The 20,468-nt window shown below is 44.4% G+C and overlaps 1 protein-coding gene across 1 annotated transcript in view; it reads left to right on the plus strand.

Annotated features, from left to right (window-relative positions):
- Positions 1-11,598: 11,598 nt before the first annotated feature.
- Positions 11,599-20,468, plus strand: part of LOC114660969 (SUN domain-containing protein 1-like) — a 66,793-nt gene continuing 57,923 nt past the window's right edge. Inside the window, exon 1 of the mRNA XM_051934109.1 lies at positions 11,599-11,722. The gene's annotated coding sequence lies outside the window, so the exon portion shown is untranslated. The remainder of the gene's footprint in view (positions 11,723-20,468) is intronic.

Raw genomic sequence — 20,468 nt, forward strand, 5'->3', positions numbered from 1 at the left:
GTGGGGTTTGTCAGGCCGCTTGCAATGTGCAACGTCACCACTCGAGGGCGACAGTTGGCTGAGCTGCTCCAGTTTGCCCACCTGGCATCACGCAGCTGTCCAGCTGCTAGGGTAACATCTGGCCAGCAATGAGGACTGCATGGACTTGCAGGTGAAGGTCGGGGGCAAAGCCTGCCAGGCGATGGGCACGAAGAGTACTGATGTCACCAAACTGGAATGGCAAGTGCCAGCCAGACCTTTGCCACCAGACTTGTTTCTCTCCCACATTGACGTCTTGTGGACATGAGGGTCACCTTACTGAAACTGTGACCAGTGGGGACCGTTTTGAGTTCCTGAGACCCAGCAGTACCCGCGGGACAATCCGTCCTGATGAAGTTTGTGCCCAGCATGTGCACTACATCTGACCATGCAGTCACCTTGGGCGTCAGCTGTTAAAGAATTGCTGGGCAGGTAATGAGGCTGGGTGGTCACCCAGTGGGCATCACACTTCTGTATGCCATGTTCAGGTGCATGCCACAAAGCTCAAGTGGGCCCAGTTCAAGACTTCCATGGCAGAGAACTGGAACTAAATGGTGGACGTCATGTTGTGACAGTCACCCTGAAGACTCGCCAGTAAGTTTAAGGAGGGGGGCCTGGATTTGACCTCGAGGTCCGGACCCTTGTGTGGAAGGAGCTCAGGGAGGCCACCGCATTGACCGTCAACGGTATTGACTCAGAAATGGTCCTCACCCGGGCGGGTACCACAGAGGTGGAAGGGGCACTTTGAATGAATCGGGTCTCAGCTGGCCTAGAATGGCAGGGGGGTACTGGAGGGCTCTGACCAGTCTGACCACTTGGCCCAGTGACACCCTATGGGAGGGGCGGGTCAAAAATGTGAGACTTCAACCAAAGCAGGTCCAGCTTTAAGAATGTGACGCCACAAGAGGGCGATAGTGGACACCCCCATAATGAAACTTTAGTCATAACACGTGGGGGGGGGGGGGAGGGCACAAAACCTCAAATGACTGTCCTGTCTGTGTGGGCACAAGGGTCACGAGGAGTCCGTGGCTCGAGATGTCATCTCTCAGCTCTTTTTGTGCTCTTCACAAATATTCCTCTGCCAATCTTTAAAGGGGGTTCAGCAGGAGTGCCCACCATTTACCCCAACCTTAATCTCTTCTGATTGCCTAATGATAGTCGCCTGTCTGGGGAAGATGCCACTAGAGGGCAGTAGTGGGCACTTCATAGTTAAGCCACAGGCTTACTGACTTGGCGCTTGGGAAAGACGGGTTGTGTGGCAAAAGTTCTTCACTAGAGGGCGAGCGTTCCCAACCCCAAGGATTGGTGGGCTCATAGACTGCCCTACAGCTGAGACATCCCACCCAGGTTTAGTCACAGATTTCCTGCTCTTTTGTGTGTCACATCTAACTGTTATATAGTCTGTCACCTCTGTCATGTTGTATATAGTGCCCATCACCTCTGTCACGTTATATATAGTGCCTGTCACCTCTACCTGTCTACTATATCATCGTGCCTTTCATATTTGTCTTTTCTCTCCACCCCAAATTTAGCAGAACGCAAGGTGAGGGCAGAAGGTGGCCTTTGACACTTTATTGTGACACCGCTGACACGACTTTCACACAAACGCTGGCCCTCCTTTGGCTCGTCCTTAATGAAGTCGGGGTGACCAGTCCTGGCGCCGGGCCTACAGTTCGTCTTTAGTGGGTAGCGGGTCGATGGTGCGGACGGGCCTGATGCGCCGCACCTTGTCCTTGTTCTTCTCCAGGATGGCCTCGATGTCACTGTCTCGGAATGTGGCCTTTTCGCCATCCTGAAAAACAGACGAGGAGACGTTGATGCAGGTGAAGGGAAGCTGGCAGCCAAGTGAGAAAAGCCAGTGCTGCCAATGTAAAGAGTGGGCAATGGGTGAGGTGGGTGACGGTAATGCGGAATGGTGGGCAGAGTGACGTGTACAGACCATGAGGGGGTCGCCATACTTTGTCAGTCTGCTGTGGGTATAAAACGGGCATCAGTGTCGCTGCTGTGGCTTTGAGGTGGTGCTGCACGTTTTAGGACATTTCCGCAGTGTGACTGCTGGCACTGAGCCTCACCCATCCTTAGCGCTGGTGGGCACAACACATACTGAACTAAACTTCAGATTGCTAAACCCGTTGCCAATGGCTGATTGCCCAGTGCCCAATTTGGCCCCCATTTCTTCCTCATTCTCTCCCATTGTTATAACAGAAAAGAAAATGCAGAAGAACCGGAGGAACTCGTCACACGGGTGACGACAGTGGGGGGGGGGGGGGGATTTCAGACGTGTCATTTTTGTCCTCCTCTGAGCTGACGTGGCACCGGCTGGGACAGCACAGTTCCACTTTTTAAGTGCCCACTTTAAACTTCCTCGTCACCTGCTTTGTGGTAGACCCTTGTCCAAGGCGGTCCTACGGCACTGGATGACCCTCGCCAAGTGGGAGTGGGCCTGCGCTGTGAATATTAAGGTGGTCCACACTGGACATGTCATGTGTTTGTGGATCTGGTGGGTTTGCCGGGTGACCAACACACAAGGTGGTCTTTACCTGAGCCGCCGGTCTCTTCTGTCCGGTGCAGGCCATCGTGTGTTTGTAGCAGAGCAGGACCTCCGGCTTGTCCTCCTGGTGTTTGCTCAACAGCACCTGATGGAAGTCGTCCTCGTGGGCATCTGCAGCGTGACAGGGGAGGAGAAGGAGAACATCAGACATTCTACACGTCATGTGGGCACTCGATGGGCACACTGTGCCCGTATCTCCTCCTCATCTTCTTTAGCAGCTGGTCCTGAATCCCCACAAGCCCACCAGGTCAGGTGCTACATGAATATTTTTGGGAATTGTGTACAAGATGGCCGGTGACCAAAGTATTATCAATAGGTGCCCATCCCACCACAGTCCTGCTGCTCCCCTCTTAGCTCCCAGGCATCTCCCCCTTCCCATCATCAAAGTCCAACTTCTCTGGGGTCCTTCAACCTCGGCCAGAGACCCCATCCCCGGTCTTGGGGTCCTCCTCGAGCTACCAAGTGTCCCTAAATGTGGTAGAAAGACCACCACGGTCCTCCCGTGACTCCATTAGATAAACTCCTGGCAAAGAAGACCAGAAGACTCTGCTTGAGGGTCACTTGTGGTGGTCCAATGATCCGTGTTGGGCTCAGTGGTGGCTTCTGAAAAATGGGACAAATGGACACCACACACCTGCATTCATGGGACAGAATGATGACCACTGGAGAGGTGGGCACCATGTGCCATAGTGACGTGCTGAATGGCAGCAGTCCAGGGGGCCGAGCAGAAGAGCAAACCAGGGGGCACCACACATGAAGGTCCACTGAGCCCCAGTGCCACCATTAGGCTCCGTCTGTGGGACCGAATGGCCAAAAGCTGCATGTGGCTCAGCCCACCCTGGCCAAGTCAGGGCACAGTGCAGCTTTTAAGAGCTTTGGGATGGTGAGGCACACCGACCAGCCACCACTTTCAAGCCAGCACCAGGTGACGAGAATCCCACTGACTACCTTGTCACAATGTCCCCTGTCCAAGGCTGGGATGTGTCAGGTGGCAAGTGAACAGTTGATAAAGCGGGCAAACGCAAGGATCTGAGCGACTGAGGGCCAAATCATGATGGCACATCTTGTGTACCAAAAGTGGCCCAAAGAAGGACAACCGGTGACAGGGGGGTGGACGCCCAAGGCTCTGATGCACTCGGGGTGGCCTGTCTGGTCCAGTCCAACAGAAGGGCTGGCAGCTTGTTCTGTGTGTCAGAGGCGCTATATAAGTGGTCAGAGTGCCCATGCTGACCCCCTGGCCACCACCAAAAGTGCCTACAGTGGGCATGTGAGGGACAGTGGTCTGCTCTGACGAATCCCATTTTCTTTTGGGTCACGTGGACGGCTGGGTGCGAGTGCGTCAATTGCGTGATGAAGAGATGGCAGCAGGACGCCAGTGTGTGACACTCTGGGCGTTTGTGAGGATGTCACTTTAAGAGACACACTGCCTACCTAAAGATGACTCCTTCATGGCATCGCTGTGCCCTGCCACACTGCCAACATTGTTCACGAACAGTTTGAGGACTTGGCCACCAAACTTCCCAGACCCCAGTCTGATCGAACATCCGTGGGATCTGCTGGAAGGACAAGTCCAATCCATGGAGGCCTCACCTCGCCACTTACAGGACTGCTGCCAACACCCTGGTGCCACAGGACACCTCCTGAGATCTTGTGGAGTCCACGGCTCAAGGGGGACATGCTCACTATTAGGTGGGTGCTTATGCCCGCTGCTGAGCATGTCTGGAGGTAAACTCGGGGCAGGTGTGGGTTTGAATGGGTACTGGCGTGGACTGGGGCCTCACTTGGCGTTGATTCCTCAATTTGCTGGGATGCCCTCCAGTTTCCGAGATACTAAAATGGATTAAGTGGATTCGGGGAGACTGGGAGTTGATTGCTATAAATGCATGGATGGCAGTTTGGTGCCTAGTGGTCCTTTCTGCCCACCTCATCATTTAACCGTTGACCACATGGAGGTCTTGTGTAATTAGTGTCGTTATAAATGTAGCGTGACTTTATTAGAGCAGTAAATACACATGAGTGCCTGTACGCATGAAGGTGGGCACCACACAATCTGCCTTACCCAACATGAACTGGCAGGCCTGCGCCATTTTGTCCGCTGGCAGCTCGCTGTCCTCAAACGTGGATTCCTTGCAAACGTCTTTAAGCGCCTTCTTAAGTCGCGAGTCGGCGCCCTCCCGAGAAGGTGCTGCCAGCTTCCTCTTGAGCTCTGAAAGAGGTGACATGCCATCAGAGCGGCTGTGACTCTGCCAGCCGCCTCACCCACAGCGAGCCCGACCCCACTCACCTTGGACGGTGGCTAAGCAGCTCTCACAATACGTACCTGGAGAGAAGAAAAGAAAGCAAGAGGTGAGCCAATGCCAGCCTGGGCGCCGTCACCCAGCAGTCACAGAGCCACTTAGATGAAGGGCCGCAGTTAGAAAGACTCCGAGTGGCCTGAGGGTGGCACTGAAGCTTCAGCCGCAATACAAATGTGACGTTCAGGGCAGAATGGTTAATGTCACCTGGGGTTAGAATAAGGTCACCGTCACTCTCGCGGGTTGGGAAAGGTGACTAAAGGGGGCTGGCGCCAGGAAGGGCCCTAAAAACATTCTGCTGTGATGCCCCTGAAACCTGGTGGCCCACCTGTGTGAGACTTCTCAGAGTGAGCCGTCACTGTCACAGGAACGGGCCGCAAGTGACAGCACCTCAGAGGGACGCTGCAGATGAAGAAACTCTGGAATGCCATAGTGGGTCTTTTAGGGAGGGCAACACAGCTAAACGCCGAGGATTTCCTCATCGAGGACAAAATCAGTGCCACGGACCTTTCATGAAGTGCCAGTAAACGAACATTCACTTTCTCAAAGCGCTCAGCACTTGCCGGTTAAGGGACTTGCTTAAGGGCCCAACAGAGCAGAGTCCCTATTGGCATTTTACGGGATTCGAACCGGCAACCTTCCGATTGCCAGTGCAGACCCCTAGCCACAGCGCCACCACTCCACTTCTATAGGGGCACAGAAGAGGCCACCCTCCCAGTCTTATCCTGGCAGCAGGTCAGAATATTACTGGCACACAAAAAGACAAACAGTAAGACCTCAGCCACTCGGCACTGTCACTTTTCAGGGCCATCACTGGACTCGGTGACAGGTTTCTTTATCTTCAGCCTACTCAAAGAACTTCAGAGTGTTCGGCGCACTGGCAGGCCAGGTGTGTTCTCCCTCCTGTCAACCATCTGCTGTGGTCCTTGGTTCACATTGTACCCGTCACTAGACTTTAGGAGACATGCAGTATGTATCACCGTCACAAGAAATCTGATCTCGAGTCTGTGCGTCGGCGTCACTTAACCTGCTGGCCTTCCCAAATGCAGAGAAACGACTTGACAAAAAGAGAGCTCGGAGTTGAAAGACGCTATATAACGGCACTGGGCGCAGACTCCGCTCCTACCCCGGCTCAGCGGGCGACTCATCGGAATAATCGAACGGAGCGCCCGCCTTGGTTAAGCGTTTCAGCTAAAACACGCTTGTGGTGCAAACGCCCGCAAACCCTGTGCTATCCACGTTCTCCGTCACACGCCCACGGTCACTCACGAGGCTCGATGGCTTTGTCTGCGGACTCCACACACCCACAGGTCACTGCCACGAGGATCACCAGAGCTGCGCCCGCCGTCCACATCTTCGCCGCTCCGGAGAGACACACCGCTCAGTCTGCCCGCGTCGTTCAAGTTGGCCTGGAGGCGTGGCCGCGGCGTCGGGACGCGAGCGCCGTTGCCCTTGACTACCGCGAGCGCCGCCTTTTGTCGGGCCCCGCCCACGTGTGACGTTGTCGTCGTGGGTCAAAGAGCAGCCGCAGCAGCTGCTGTCCTCCGACATTTGTGCTCGATAAGAGAGATAAATAGATTGATGTCAATGGACTGATAAGAACTTGATGTGCACACCCGCGTGCAGTGGAGCTAAAGTTCAAACCGCGATTTAAACAAAGAACAGCCGGCTCCAAATGCGTTGTGACGAGATCGGGGTCACCCTCGGCGACCCTGCTGGGGTTGTTAACGGACTTGGCAAACACCTCTGCGTCGTCTGAGGGCGGACGTCCTTTCGTAGCCAGAATTGCAAGTCAATTGCACTGGACCGCCAGTGTAACAAATCTAAAGTTTACTGGGCACGGAGCTCCCAGTGCTGAACAGCTGCAATAACCGCACCTGTTGAAGTCCTTTTGGGTGGCATTCAGAAAGACCTGACATTCTTAAACCCACGTGATTATTTCAGGGTCCGGGTTGGGCAGCAGTCAAGCCTGGCAGCACTGAACAGGTGGGTGCCAGTCCAACACAGGAGTTAATTGTATAAGGCGCTGGACATTTGGGGAGAGCTTGGTGGTGCAGTGGCTGGCACTGCTGCCTCACAGATTCATTGTCTTGTATTCAAGACAACCCGTGCAGAGTTAGCGTGTTTTCCTCATATCTGTGTTCTTTGTTCCCTGATCTTCTCCCCATATCTCCAAAGACGTGCATGTTAGGTTAACTGGTGACTTTACGCCCCCTGTTTTGTGCGTGTGGAGTGTATAAGGGGGCCCAGTGAAGGACTGTGGTCTTCTGCAGGGCTGCGTGGACAATACTTACTGTATATATGGCAGCCATGCTTGAGGCCCAATTCTCTCAGGAAACGCTCTGGGCCTGTAGCTCAGTATAAACCGCAGGATTCCAGTCCTCCATGGTTTTGTTAACACAAATGAGTTGGCATGTTAATTTATAAGAAAGCCAATTCCTTCTGTGATTGTGCAGTTTCAAGAATTCCTGCCAGCGTGTTTATTTCACTGCTTGTGAGAGCTTGAACTGCCAAACGTGACGCACCGTGTGTGGACCCGACTCTGTGATGATGACATTTTGATCTCAGATCACGAAGGCTGAGTACGGGTACACATGTCCAGAGGCTGGTTTAGTGGCGAGGGCCCAATGAAGACCAACATCTTTCAATGTCCTGGGTCATCAATGACACGGGTTTGCTGGCACCCCGGCTCTGATAGAAGAGTCTTTACCTGGCTGGGCGGCATTAATAGTGGAAGGTCAGAGGGAAGCTGCCTCATGTGGCCATACCTCCCGTTTCGTGTGCTATGTCCGTAGTCCGTCCCGTTTCGTGTGCAATGGGCTTTGTGTGGCGCTCGCGTCTGACTCCTTTTTTTTTGTGTGCTAGGGGCGCGTTGCCTCATTTCTTATTTCTCTTAGTGGAGGGGGGCATCGTGTGTCGTGGGTCTGAAGCCTCTTTTTTGTGTGCGTCCCGTTTCGTGTGCTATGGGCTTCGTGTGGCGCTGTGTGCCAAGGGTTTGTGTGGCGCCTGCGTCTGACTCCTTTTTTTTGTGTGCTATGGGCCCGGCGCCTCATTTCTTATTTTCCGTTGCTTGGAGGGGGGGGCTTTGTGTGGCGCCTGCGCACTACGTCTTTTGCGTTCACAGCCCATGTCCCTGCGTCCATATCCGGTTTACCATTCTCGTTTAGTAATATGGATACAATACTTATGGACATGGGATTTCTCAATTTTTTATTTTTAATTATTTATTTTTAATAAATTTGCAAAAACCTCAAATAAACTTTTTTCACGTTGTCATTATGGGGTGTTGTGTGTAGAATTCTGAGGAAAAAATGAATTGAATCCATTTTGGAATAAGGCTGTAACAGAACACAATGTGGAGACAGTGATGAAGTGCTGTGAATACTCTCCGGATGGACTGTAAGTAGCCCTTAAGCTCAGCCTTCTGTGAAAAGGCAATGGGAAAATATAAGAATTTCAGCAAAATTCCAAGTGGAGGCAAAGAAAAACGTCCTAATTGTTGGTATAAACAGTGATATAATCAACAAAAGGAAGTTGATCGAGTGACATAGCGTGTCAGAGAAACTCGAAAGCTCAAGTTCACAAAGTCGCACAGTGCCGGAAATAAAAAAGAAGTTGTCACATATCAAAGTCGCCATGAAAAGGGGAGTCACAGCCCACCATCATATGAAACCTTATTAGGGTACAGAGAAAAAAAAATAGGCACACAGTGGGGGAAAAAAGCATGAAATGTCAACTTTAACCTCGAAATTTCCACTTTAATCACGTAGTTTATTTTGTCATTAAAGTAGAACATCATAAACTTCATCTTCAAATCGTTTCATTTGCTAGTTTCTCAAAACCCATCGTAACTAAAGTAGCACGTTAAATGCTTTGTTGTGTATTTGATCTTCTATGTGCTCTTCCTCCGACAGGACACAGAATCCATTTCGTTTGTGATATTACAGCTCTCTGAATAATTAAAATACTGAGATGTATACGTGATATCTTTTTCATGATGATAGGAATGAAAGCATGTTATTAAACATGGGAACACGGTGGCGCAGTGATTGTTCATATCTCATGCAAGAGGCTTGCTGCGCCATGCGTGACCTTCGATGAAATAATTTATCACAGCAGTCCTGTCTCTTTCAAACGTACTAACCTCCAATTCCTGTCCATACTTTTCTTTCTCCAATCGCCACACAATCAGCTCTGTAATAGACGTGAAGCCATTTGTAAGCTTAGAACGATGATTCTTCAAAACGTTTAAGGAACATTGAAATATCTTTGTAGTACGTGTTTAATTATTCTATCTGTCCTACCAGTGTTGCGCCAGCTCAGCAAGAGTAAAGCACGAGGTATAGAATAATCCGTGAGCTAGCCAGCGCTGCGGCACCGTGTCCTCACATGTTTGATTATTAACAATACAGATTATTTAAATGAAATTAAACTTTTATCTGTATAATATAATCAACATGTTTTGCTGCATTTCATCTTAAAAATGATATCGTCATCATACGCGCTTTATAAAGTGGCACAGGTTGTGCAATATTATAACTGTAGTGCAAGTTTACAGTGAGGTGACTGTACTTAGAAGTCCAAACAGTTCTACAAGCAGCACTTGATGGACTGACTGAGTGCGTTTAAAGTTCTTGGGATGAAACTGTTTGTGAACCGCGAGGTCCGTACAGGAAAGGTTCTGAAGTGTTTTGCCGTGGCTGACGCAGTGTGTGCTTGATGCTGTATCCTGATAATTCTCTTTCCGATCAGCTGCTGCTGTGATTCCCCACTCAGATACAGTGATATAAATACTCCAAGTGGTACAGTGAGAGTAATAAGGAAAAAGATGATCCGCTGTGGCAACCCCTAACTGGAGCAGCTGAAAGAAGAAGAAGAAGATGCAGTGAGAGTTACAACGCTAAAGCAGTTCTGGTATTTGGAATACTATGGCTATTTCCTGGACCGTTATATTGCTGCATGTTAATTACACTAATAAACAATATGCAGTTAGTTTCAGTGTATTTATAAAGCCGCGTCAGGAATGTGGATCTAAGAAAGAAAGGGTGACGACGCAGAAACAGTAGCACTGCTTTGACGCTGGGTGCCACCAGTCTGCAAAACTGAGCGCAGAACTTGCGTACGCCAGGGTATGAGGTACCGTGAAAATGTGCGTGGCTTTACGTCAAGTTAAGGTCTTATACATCGCAATTTGAGCCTTGAAATGTTCATACGTAACATTTTTGTGCGTACGCACCATTCAAACATGAGGCCCCTGGTGATTTACTTTTTATCCTAATGTAACAGGTGTATAAAATAAATAGTTGAGGTGTTTGGAGCTTCACCAAATCCTGATAACATTCATTGTGTTGTATGTTTTCTGTTGTGGTCCTCTTATATTTCCCTACTCGGTTTGTTGTGTTATGTTACGTCATCAGTGTGCGTCTCTCCCAGTAATCGTTGTGTTACTGTGAGAGGAGGAGGAATCACAGAGCTTGAACTGTCACTTTTTATGTTCTCTGTTTAATATTTCAGACCATTAATAAAAAAAAAAAAGACAAAACATCAAGAACTAAAGGGTGTTTGCAGTATTCTTTCGTGTTGGTTTGTACGGCACGTTGCATATAAATCACAACGCAGAAGCTTTAAGGGTTAACCAAAGGCCAGGACGCAGCAGTACGGCTCGTGCGGTGGAGACCGGTTACACTAAGGATGTCACTTCTTGAACAAAATTGGGGCCGGAAATAGACAAAAAATGATTTCTTGTTAGGTCTAGATGGCCAAAAGTAGGAAGGAACTGCAAACAGTTTGACGTCTGGCTCAACTGGACATCCCAGCGAGTCCCAACGGTGTGTCACGTGTGGGGTTTTCTCAGGCAGGGGAGTCAGGAGGCTCCTATGAACCCAGTGTTGGCCCGGCCTGACCACCATAAGCACACATATCCCAAAAACAAACTGTTTTCTCTGCGTTTTTGAAGGAAAAGTGATCTGTGTGTGGAACTACTTGATCCTCCACAGATGAGAGTGCAATGAAAACTGAACACGTGAATTCGAGGCTTTTTTTTAAAAGGTTTATAGATATTTAATTAATGTTAATTATTAGATAGATAGATAGATAGATAGATAGATAGATAGATAGATAGATAGATACTTTATTAATCCCAATGGGAAATTCACATTCTTCAGCAGCAGCATACTGATACAATAAATAATATTAAAGAATGATAATAATACAGGTGAAAAAAAACAGACAATAACTATGTATATATTATATATTATATTTATATTATACTATATATTATCCACTGGCAATGTGGTTTGTATAGAACGGCCGTAAATGGTCTCTTCTATTGTTTTGTTATCTCTTTTAATACGTGTTTTTAAATCAGCTTCCTTATTAACTGAACCCCACCTTTATAAAATGAACTCTGCCCACCTACTTACTGTCTCACCTTTGTGCTCCAGTTAGGAAACAACACGCTGCAGTAGAAAACTATAAAAACAAAGACATAAAGAAACTCACTGGAGATCATTTCCTTAAAGCGTTACGTGAACGAATACACACATAACATCAATCTTAGTATACGGTTTACTACTGAGTTAGTTAATAAAGCCGTCAGAGGCGACCCGCTGCCAAGGATATCGACAGGCATCAGCAGTGTGCGTCATCAATCTGCGCCCGGCTAATCACTGTCCGACTCACAGGCACCGCTGCGCGTGCACGGACAAGCTCTGCCGGTCGCGCGCCTGACTGTGTGGCGTCCAGTTGGCGTCTCGGGATAAATCGGGCGGGCTCTCGTGAGCGGGAATTTGAAGAGTGTGGCGTGTGGAAGAGGAGCCGAGCTGACCCGACCCGACTCTGCAAACGAACGAGCGAGTAAGTAAGTAATGGCGTTTTGATTTGGCTTATGTTGTGTTAAGGTACTCGTTTGCTTGTTCTGCCTTTAGCGTTGGTTTGTTTCATAAATTAAATCCTGCGATAAACGAGACTAACACATTAAAGTTGTGGGTGTCCTGCGGTGATACAAGCGACTTCTACTGTACACGGCGTCGAAATAATTTCACGAAGAAGTCGAGGCTTGTGGCATTTTAATGAAATTGGGGCAGTTTTGCTTTCACGTGCACCGTTAATTTAAGATTTGCTGTTTTGACGTCATGTATATTTTTAAATCATGTGGCTGCCGCACCTTGATGTCACTTTGATGACATACAGAATAAAATAAAAACGAAGTTGTCTTGACAGAAAACTGATAAGCCCGTTTATTGTATCAATACATCGCGTTCGTTATGTTGTAGCTGGCCACGCCGGGGATTGACTTCCCTAATTCTGGACCGTGGATGAACTGGAAGGTATCAAAACGCCTTGGAGAGGCGTGTCATGGGTTAAACATTGTAGTGATAAATACCCAGATGTTCAATGTTGCAGGTAGATTTTAGAATCCTGCGCAGTTTTTCAGTACTTTATTTTATTTTTTATTTTATTTTCTTCTTCCAAGTAAAAGCTTTGCGCGCAGACATTGGCTGGGCGTTGCTGCGCACGCTCGTGGGCGGTGTCCTGCGGTCACGCCTTCAACATAATTAGCAACAGAGCCTCGTAATGTTTACTCCCTGTCTTTACGCCAGGTGGCGCTGTATCACTGTTTCGAAGTGATTTGGAGGGGATGGCTTTCAAAACATGGGCGGCAGGGTGGTGCAGTGGTAGCGCTGCTGCCTCGCAGTTAGCGCCCTGTGTTGGCTGGGATTGGCTCCAGCAGACCCCCGTGACCCAGTAGTTAGGATATAGCGGGTTGAATAATGGATGGATGCATGAGTTTCAAAACTGATGCAGATGGTTCTGTGTTTTAAATTGGATTCATTGCAGCCGTCTGTTTTTCTTTTCTATGAAACAAAAAAATTGTTAAGCAGTTATAGCTATCCACAGATAGCATGCTAGTATCTGGATTTTGCATTGTTATAAATCTTAAATGTTAGCAATTAAAATTACTTTGTGAAATGAGGGGGGAAATCCCAATCATCAGATGTGTCAAAACTGTTTGGGATGTATTCCTGAAAGCAGAAGTGGCTCATCATACAGCTGACCCATAGCATTCAAAATTCCAGCTGAATGTCTTCAGGTCTGGGGGTTCATGTCATTAAGGATAAAAATGAACTTTGTTCTGATTGCTGTTAAAGTTCATAATGTGGTCTATTTTAATTGACAGCTACAGGCTTAGCATGTGATTGCTGCATATCTGTGTTTTTTTGGCAGTCAATGGTTTGATAATTTAAAATTTTACTCGCACAAGTCTTTTATTTATTTACGAATACACGTTTCCTAAAATTAGGTTAATTATGTACAACAGTAATTTTGATCATTGTGTTTAGTCTGTCGTATGTGATTCTGCTTTTGATATGCCTTCTGACATACCATTTTCTCTTTGGGGGTAACATTTCAATTGATATTCTGATAAGATGCCTGCATAGCTTGGTGAATATCATTTTTTAGACATTGTGGTTAAGAGCAAAATGCATAACAAGAAGCAAAGCATTTACTTGTGGCAAGAGAGGAGTGCACTGTGGGGGGGTGATTTTTTTTTGAAGAGCTTATTAACACTTAATCAACAGTAATTATCTCAATTTGAGGGCCATTGAAAACTTGACTTGCTGTTATTTTGGAGGCATTAGGTGGATGGATGGGCTTGGCAAGCTATGTTGGGCTGAATGGCATGAATTTAACTAAAATGTCATTCTGTCTGGGATGAATGGATCATGAAGACTACGTTGAAGATTATAAACATTTATTCATTTCTTTTGTGTTAACTTGTAGTCAGTCCTAATAGTAATTTTTTAAGTTTTAAGTTGATTGTTTTGCATTTTAAATAACCACAATTTCACCATTAGGTTTAACACCTTAAACAATCTTGAGATCACTCTCATTAGGGTTGAGCGGCTGACTTATCCTTCCAGAACTTTTTTTTTTCCTACACTTCTCATAGCCTGTCATTTTTTACAAAGTTTATTGCTGGCTTGCACTAGTTTGGAGAGTGACATTCATATGGATGCAATTTAAATAACATTTTCAATTTGTAGTTCTTTGTATTGCAGTACTGTATTCAAGTCTTATTTTTTGTCTGGTTTTCATGTTTGAAATAAAACAAGCAGTTCATTCCTTGACAAGGTTTTGAGCCATGGTGAGCTCCTAAGTATGTTGGCTGTATCCAGTCCTGAATGCAGCAGTGATTTGCAGTGACACACTCTCTAACATGCAGCACTTCTGCCAGTTTGGGGCTGCCAATTGCCATAACACATTGTCCAAAGTGATCAGGAACCTAATGCTGTTCTTGTATTGCATTATGATCCAGTTTGCCATCCTGTTTCGCCTCCATAGCCTGATTTAGTGGCCTTCCAAATCCAAACAGGTTTCTAGAATGGCAGCCAGAATTTTTGGTGGTGATCTGGATGATTTGATAAATATGTGCTACAGGACAATGGTAAAGATCCCACAAATCATCACTGCTGACGATGGTCACCAGTTACATGCAGCTGCACTGTCCAGAAAATAGGCCAGAATCACAGAAATGTTTTTCATCTCATGACTTTTTACCCCCCCCCCCAAAAACTGCAGATACCAAAGTATGTTAAGTATAGAGAATGTTTCTGTAAGAATGTGCTTTTCTATGCAGACCATTGACAGTAATTTAGAAGTGGTTGCCAAAGCACTGTTTTTAAGTGATGGAAATGTTTCTGAATTTTGAGAGGTTTATAACTTGTTCTATGTTTTGTGGATGCATACGAGTATAAATTTAATATTATCTTGTGTAAATATGACCAAATTAAATGTAAATCTCAATTTCCCTCCAGTGAGACTAGAAATGGGAATAGCTTTAGAAATGCTGAGAACATAATCATCAGATCTGTCAAAACTTTAACGAATTAATTCCAGGTAGTTTAAAGCAAAGTTCCATACAGACTGTACTCCATTCAGGAATATGTGGAGGTGTTAGTTTCTATACCACAGTACTGCCCCTAAAGCAATATGGTAAATATTGTAAGCTTTAGTAAATTTACATAATGCTCACTAAAATTTATGAATGCATTTCTACATTTGCCCAAGTGTGAAAACATTCCAGCAGACAGAATGGTAATTTATTTAGGGTTGTTAATACTATTCAGAACCTGTTAAATTAGAAGAAAACCTGTTAATTAGAATAGCTGGCAATAGTACCAAACAGTAAGACATTTGGGCTCTTTTGTTTGAGATGCGTTGTATGTTCTCCAAGGTCTGCATACATTTCATCCTCTGTGATTCACAACACATGCCACTGTGTCATTTAGTAAGTCTTCTTTTTGCTGGATACATGGCTGTGTTTGTTGGTATCCTGTGAAGAACTCATAAACTAGGCTTTTAATATTATCATGGGTTCTGGCACCTTAAAACCTTGACAATGTATAGATTGCCAAGATAAAAGTTTAATTGATTACTGTATGTGAAACCTTCTATGAGTCTTAAATTTCAGTAAATCTTTGCTGATTATTTTGAAACTTAAGGAGAAAGACTTGCACTAATAGATAGATAGATATGTTGCTCATATCTGGTATGGAAAGAGAAATCACTCTTGATTGTACATTTTTTTTGTTAAAACACTATCTCTTTCTTCTCAGTTGTATATAGTCCTGGTGTCAGGTGTGATCGTTATCCACCAGACTTTGGTCTAAAATCTGTTGCATTATAATCTGGATAATAAAGGTTGAGGCAATTGGATGGTAACACAACGGGACTGTTTTTAGTAACCTAGACAGATCTATGATTGTCCGTTATTGAGACTTTGGGAGTAAGCTTAACTGTATTGTACTGAAGGGGATGTGCACTTTCCATCAGGATGGCATTTAGGTAGAATTGTATGAAATTTTAAAGGGGGAGGAGTGGTGGCTGTGAGGCTAAGGATCTGTGCTGGCAATCAAAAGGTTGCTGGTTTGAATCCTGTAAACTGCAGAAGTGACTCTACTCCGTTGGGCTCTTGAGCAAAGCAATTACAGGTTATGACGTTAATGTGCATCCAGCCCTGAAAGCAGGGGCTTCAACTTGTAGGGAAAACTTGGGTGTTGGTAGCACGATTGGCATTCCAGCCACCATTTTTTTTTTTTTTTAATTTATAAAAAATCGCACTGTTTCAGTGTGGTGCTGAGGTGTCAATCTGGTCCCAATCCAGGTGGGTTGGCGTGTGGTGAATGTGACATTGCGCAGTAAGTGCGCCTAACCTCTCTCTCTATCTTTGAAAGTGGCTGTTGATTCTTAGTTAATGTAAGTCCCAATTTAAATAACTGCTGTCAGTCTCTGGGTAGTGATTTTCTACTCCCTAGAGGATTAAGAAGTAGCTAAACAAGATAAGGGGGGGGGGGGGGGGGGGGTGTTGGGAGAGAAGTTTTGAAACCAGTTACTTAAATTATGCTTCTCCATTGTCCTTAAATTTTTTTTTTTTTTTTTTTCAAAGTTAGTGGTGACATGATAGTGTAGAATACCACAAGCCACTTACTAGTGGTGAGGCCCCCTTAAAGAAAGTGATATATAGGAAAACGGACCCCCTTGAAGCTTTGATTTTTGCTTTTTTTTATTTATTTATTTTTTTAAATACATACAACTGTTTTAAAAATGCACATTGCAACAAGGTTAATCTTACTATAAAACAAGTTTGCATTATTGCCACAGAATTTAATTTAGGAATGTAGTCTGGCATTTCTTACTGGATATAAAATGAAAACTTTTTTTTTTCTGTTTTTGTTGGATTATGTAACATTTCCTTTCCTAAAGAAGCAAGCAGAAATAAAAGAATTTAAAAAAAAAAAAAAAAAAAAAAAAAAAAGTTGTTTAGTGTACCTATCATCTTATAAGTGAAGGGTGATCAGTGTCAGTCCTGGTGGGCTGCAGTAGCTGCAGGTTTTTGTTCATTTACATTTATTTGCTTAGCAGAACCTTTTATCCAAAGCGACTTCTGAAAGACGTAAACTTATTCGAGTAACGTTGGGCCAGCGCCTGTTTGTTCAGCTAGTGTAATAGGACAGGTACCACTAGTTGATTGCCACAAGTGAAAAGATGTGATAACTCGTACTGTACGTTTACATTCACTAAAGCAATTACACTTAAATAAAAAAGAATGTAAAGTATTGCAGCACAAAGGTTTTTTTTTTTCTTCTTTTCAATTAGACAGATATTCACAGAACAGATGGGTCTTCAATTGCTTCTTAAATACATTGAGGGAGTCAGCAGTACGGAGGGAGGTGGGCAGCTCATTCTTTGCACAAAAGTAGTCTGGATTGAGACTTGATTCCACATAGAGGTGGCATCGCCAGATGCTTTTCCCTGGCAGACCTGAGTGGGCGAGAAGGAGCACAGCATTTCACCGGTGTCTCCATATACTCGGATGCTGACCCACTGAGTACTTTGTAGGGAAGCATCAGGGATTTGATCTTAATGCGTGCAGCTACAGGGAGCCAATGTAGCGACCTAAAGAGAGAAGTGACATTTGCCTGTTTTGACTGGATAAATACAAGATGGACTGCTGTATTCTGGATCGTCTGCAGTGTCTTGATAGCACATGTGGGTTCTCCTGCCAGAAGTGAGTTGCAGTTGTCCAGACGTGACAAGACCAAAGCCTGGACCAGAAGTTCTGCTGCCTACTTTTCCAACCCAGTTGCTTAATTAGCAAGCCATCCTTGCCAATAACAGATCTTAAATAGTTCTGTTTTTTCTCCTAATACTATCATCCAAATGATCTGAAACTGATGAGTAATCTTTAGTTCTTAACTTTTTTTTCTCTTCAGTTTCCTTTCTTATTGGTGTTCCTTGGACACCTTTTAACTTCCTTGCAACACTGTAATTGATTTGTGAGAGATGGCAAGTGGGTATATGCTTCACTGATGATAGCACAAAGTTGATTTCAGTTTTGTAGTTCTGCTTTGGCCCCTTTCAAACAAGACTAAGGTGTTCTGTGTGGAGAGATGCTAATCGGATGACTGGAAACTTTTTATTGACATATAAAGTTTTTATTGAAAAAACTTTTTTTTTTCTCTGTGATTGTGCATGCTCAGTCATAGACTGGTTGGTAGACTGGCATCCCTTTCAGAGAGACTTTATCTCTACCAAAGCAGGGGTGCCAAGACAAACTCCAGCTATCTCTCAATTCTCAATGGGATTATGTGATGTCAAAATAATGTGTTAGGACTGTGAGGGATACTGCAAAAAAGCTGAAGAAAGATGATTATTGTGCTATATAATGATGAAAACTAATTTGGATGTTAGATTAATGAATACTTGATCTAAATGGCATTGGACATGATATCATATTTATTGTGTAGCTGTTCTTTTATCATGTGCAAAAAATGCTTTAAACATTTAAGTTGCCCCATCACATTTGTTGTTAACTGTGTACACAGGCCAGAAAATTGCCAATATGATGTGGGTGTATATATATGTTTGTGTGTGTATATACTGTGTATATATGTGTATGTGGGGGGGGTGTGTGTGTGTCTGTGTGTGTGTAATATATATATATATATATATATATATATATATATATATATATATATATATATATATATATATATATATATATATAAAATGTGTGTATTAATAATAATCATATATTATTCAAGCTTTCCTTGTCTATTAAAAATCTTTTTGGAGGAATATCTGCCTTGTTTTTATTTGATTTCAATGTAGTATGTGATGTATGATTTCTGATTAAATTATGATTAAAGAGTAATAACATTCAAATGTAGGTAGGATTATACATTGTAAAGACAGTGATCAGTTTTACTGTACCAGTATTTCCTGCAATCACATTTTATATGAGCTACATTTTAGGAAACTTCTGCACGGAACAGATAACCAATCTGTAAATTAAATCTTGTACTGAGTCATTCATCCAAGGGTACACTTGAAAGATTTCTTTATTTTATGCAGGAAATGCTATTTTTCATGTCTGGCATGAAGTGTTAACGCCAAGAAATGTTTAATAAATTTCTAAATTAGGAAGGATGGTACACTTCAGCTTGTTGTTTTACCTTACTTCCTGTTCTGCTCCATGGTTTCTCTATTTAGTTGGCATATTGGTGAGGATTTCCCTATGATACGTCTACTAGTAATGCCAATTTCTCTCTTACCTTTTGTAGATCAGCTAATTGCCTTTACTTTTGGCTGATGCTCTTTATTGCTAATGTGAGAAGCATCTTGTTTTTGAATATGAATTAGATAATGGAACTGTCTTATTTGCCAGCAGATCTTGCAACTGCCTCCAGACCCTACAGCTCTAGTGCTAAACAGTTAAAAAAAAAATTAAAAAAAATTTGAGGTATAAAAGACTCCAAATACCTTTTAAAATAGCACACAACTAGTAACTGCAAGGAAGTAACTGAAGACAGAAGTAAATAGTGTTGCTGCATTTAACAGCTTGTCATACAAGTTGTGCTAGTACTTGAACATTCTTAAGAACAGAATAACCTGTATTATCTGTCTGTGCCTGGCAAATCTAATTGGTTACATTGACTCCTTTCCTGAAGTAAACTGGGACTTCTGTATATTGAGAGTCTAACCTGCCTCTTTATAACGGCCCTGTGTTAAGAACATGTAGGCTGTATTATTTGGCACTGCTGTACATGTTTAGACACTATATCCAGCAAAGCATTTGGGGCAAAGCCACACAAAAGGAGTGGCCAATTGATTTTCATGAAAATTCGTGTTATACACAGCAGTTGCCCTTCATTTTTGCAGTAGATCTCCAGAAAATACCTTTTTCCATTAACTTGCTAACCATCATGGTTTGAAACATCAAATCTGTACACGTCATATGGGGTAGACTCTGAACTGCTGTAACTTAGGATAAGTAAGACAACTTCAGAATATGGACAGGTTCGGTTAATTTTTATTTACTGAAAATGTGATTTTAGCTAGTCAGTCTATTTCAGTGCCTTTAAAATAACCCATTTATAATAAGCATTTAAAGACATAATTACTATTGAGACAAATCAACAAATTCCCGTGAAATTAGCATTTCTTTGCTAACGCCTTGATTCGCACTGTATGTTTAATTACTGCAGTACATTATAGGGTCAGCTCAAGTTGGACAATCTGGAGACAGTCAAAGGCGAAATTGCGTTGGTTTGGACTTGAGCAGAGGAGAGATGCTGGGTATATTGGGAAAAGGATGCTAAGGATGGAGCTGTCCGACAAGGTTTGTGGTCAGAGAGGACATGCAGGTGATGGGTGTAACAGAGCAAGGTGCAGAGGACAGGAAGATATGGGAAAAGATAATAGGCTGTGGCAGCCACTAACGGGAGCAGCCGAAAGAAGAAGGGATCTTCAAATGTAAAAATTGCATGAAGATAAATCTGTGGTGGTGCATCGGCCGGAAGACCCCGGTGCGACTCCGAGAGGCATAATGGATCGTTATGTTTTTTTTTTTTTTTTCATTTTTCAAACTTCTCCAAAGATCTACCTTGATGAATCTGTTAAGATGCCGGCCAAATTCAGGATATTTTGCAGCACCATCCGTTTTAACTAAATTTAAAATTGTATTACTACACACGCAGATGTGCCTACCCTGAAGTGCGTAGTCGGCTTTGCCAGGCAATCACGTATGGTTAATGGCAGAG

This window comes from Erpetoichthys calabaricus, chromosome 11, assembly GCF_900747795.2.
Source record: "Erpetoichthys calabaricus chromosome 11, fErpCal1.3, whole genome shotgun sequence".
NCBI classification, from domain to species: domain Eukaryota; kingdom Metazoa; phylum Chordata; class Cladistia; order Polypteriformes; family Polypteridae; genus Erpetoichthys; species Erpetoichthys calabaricus.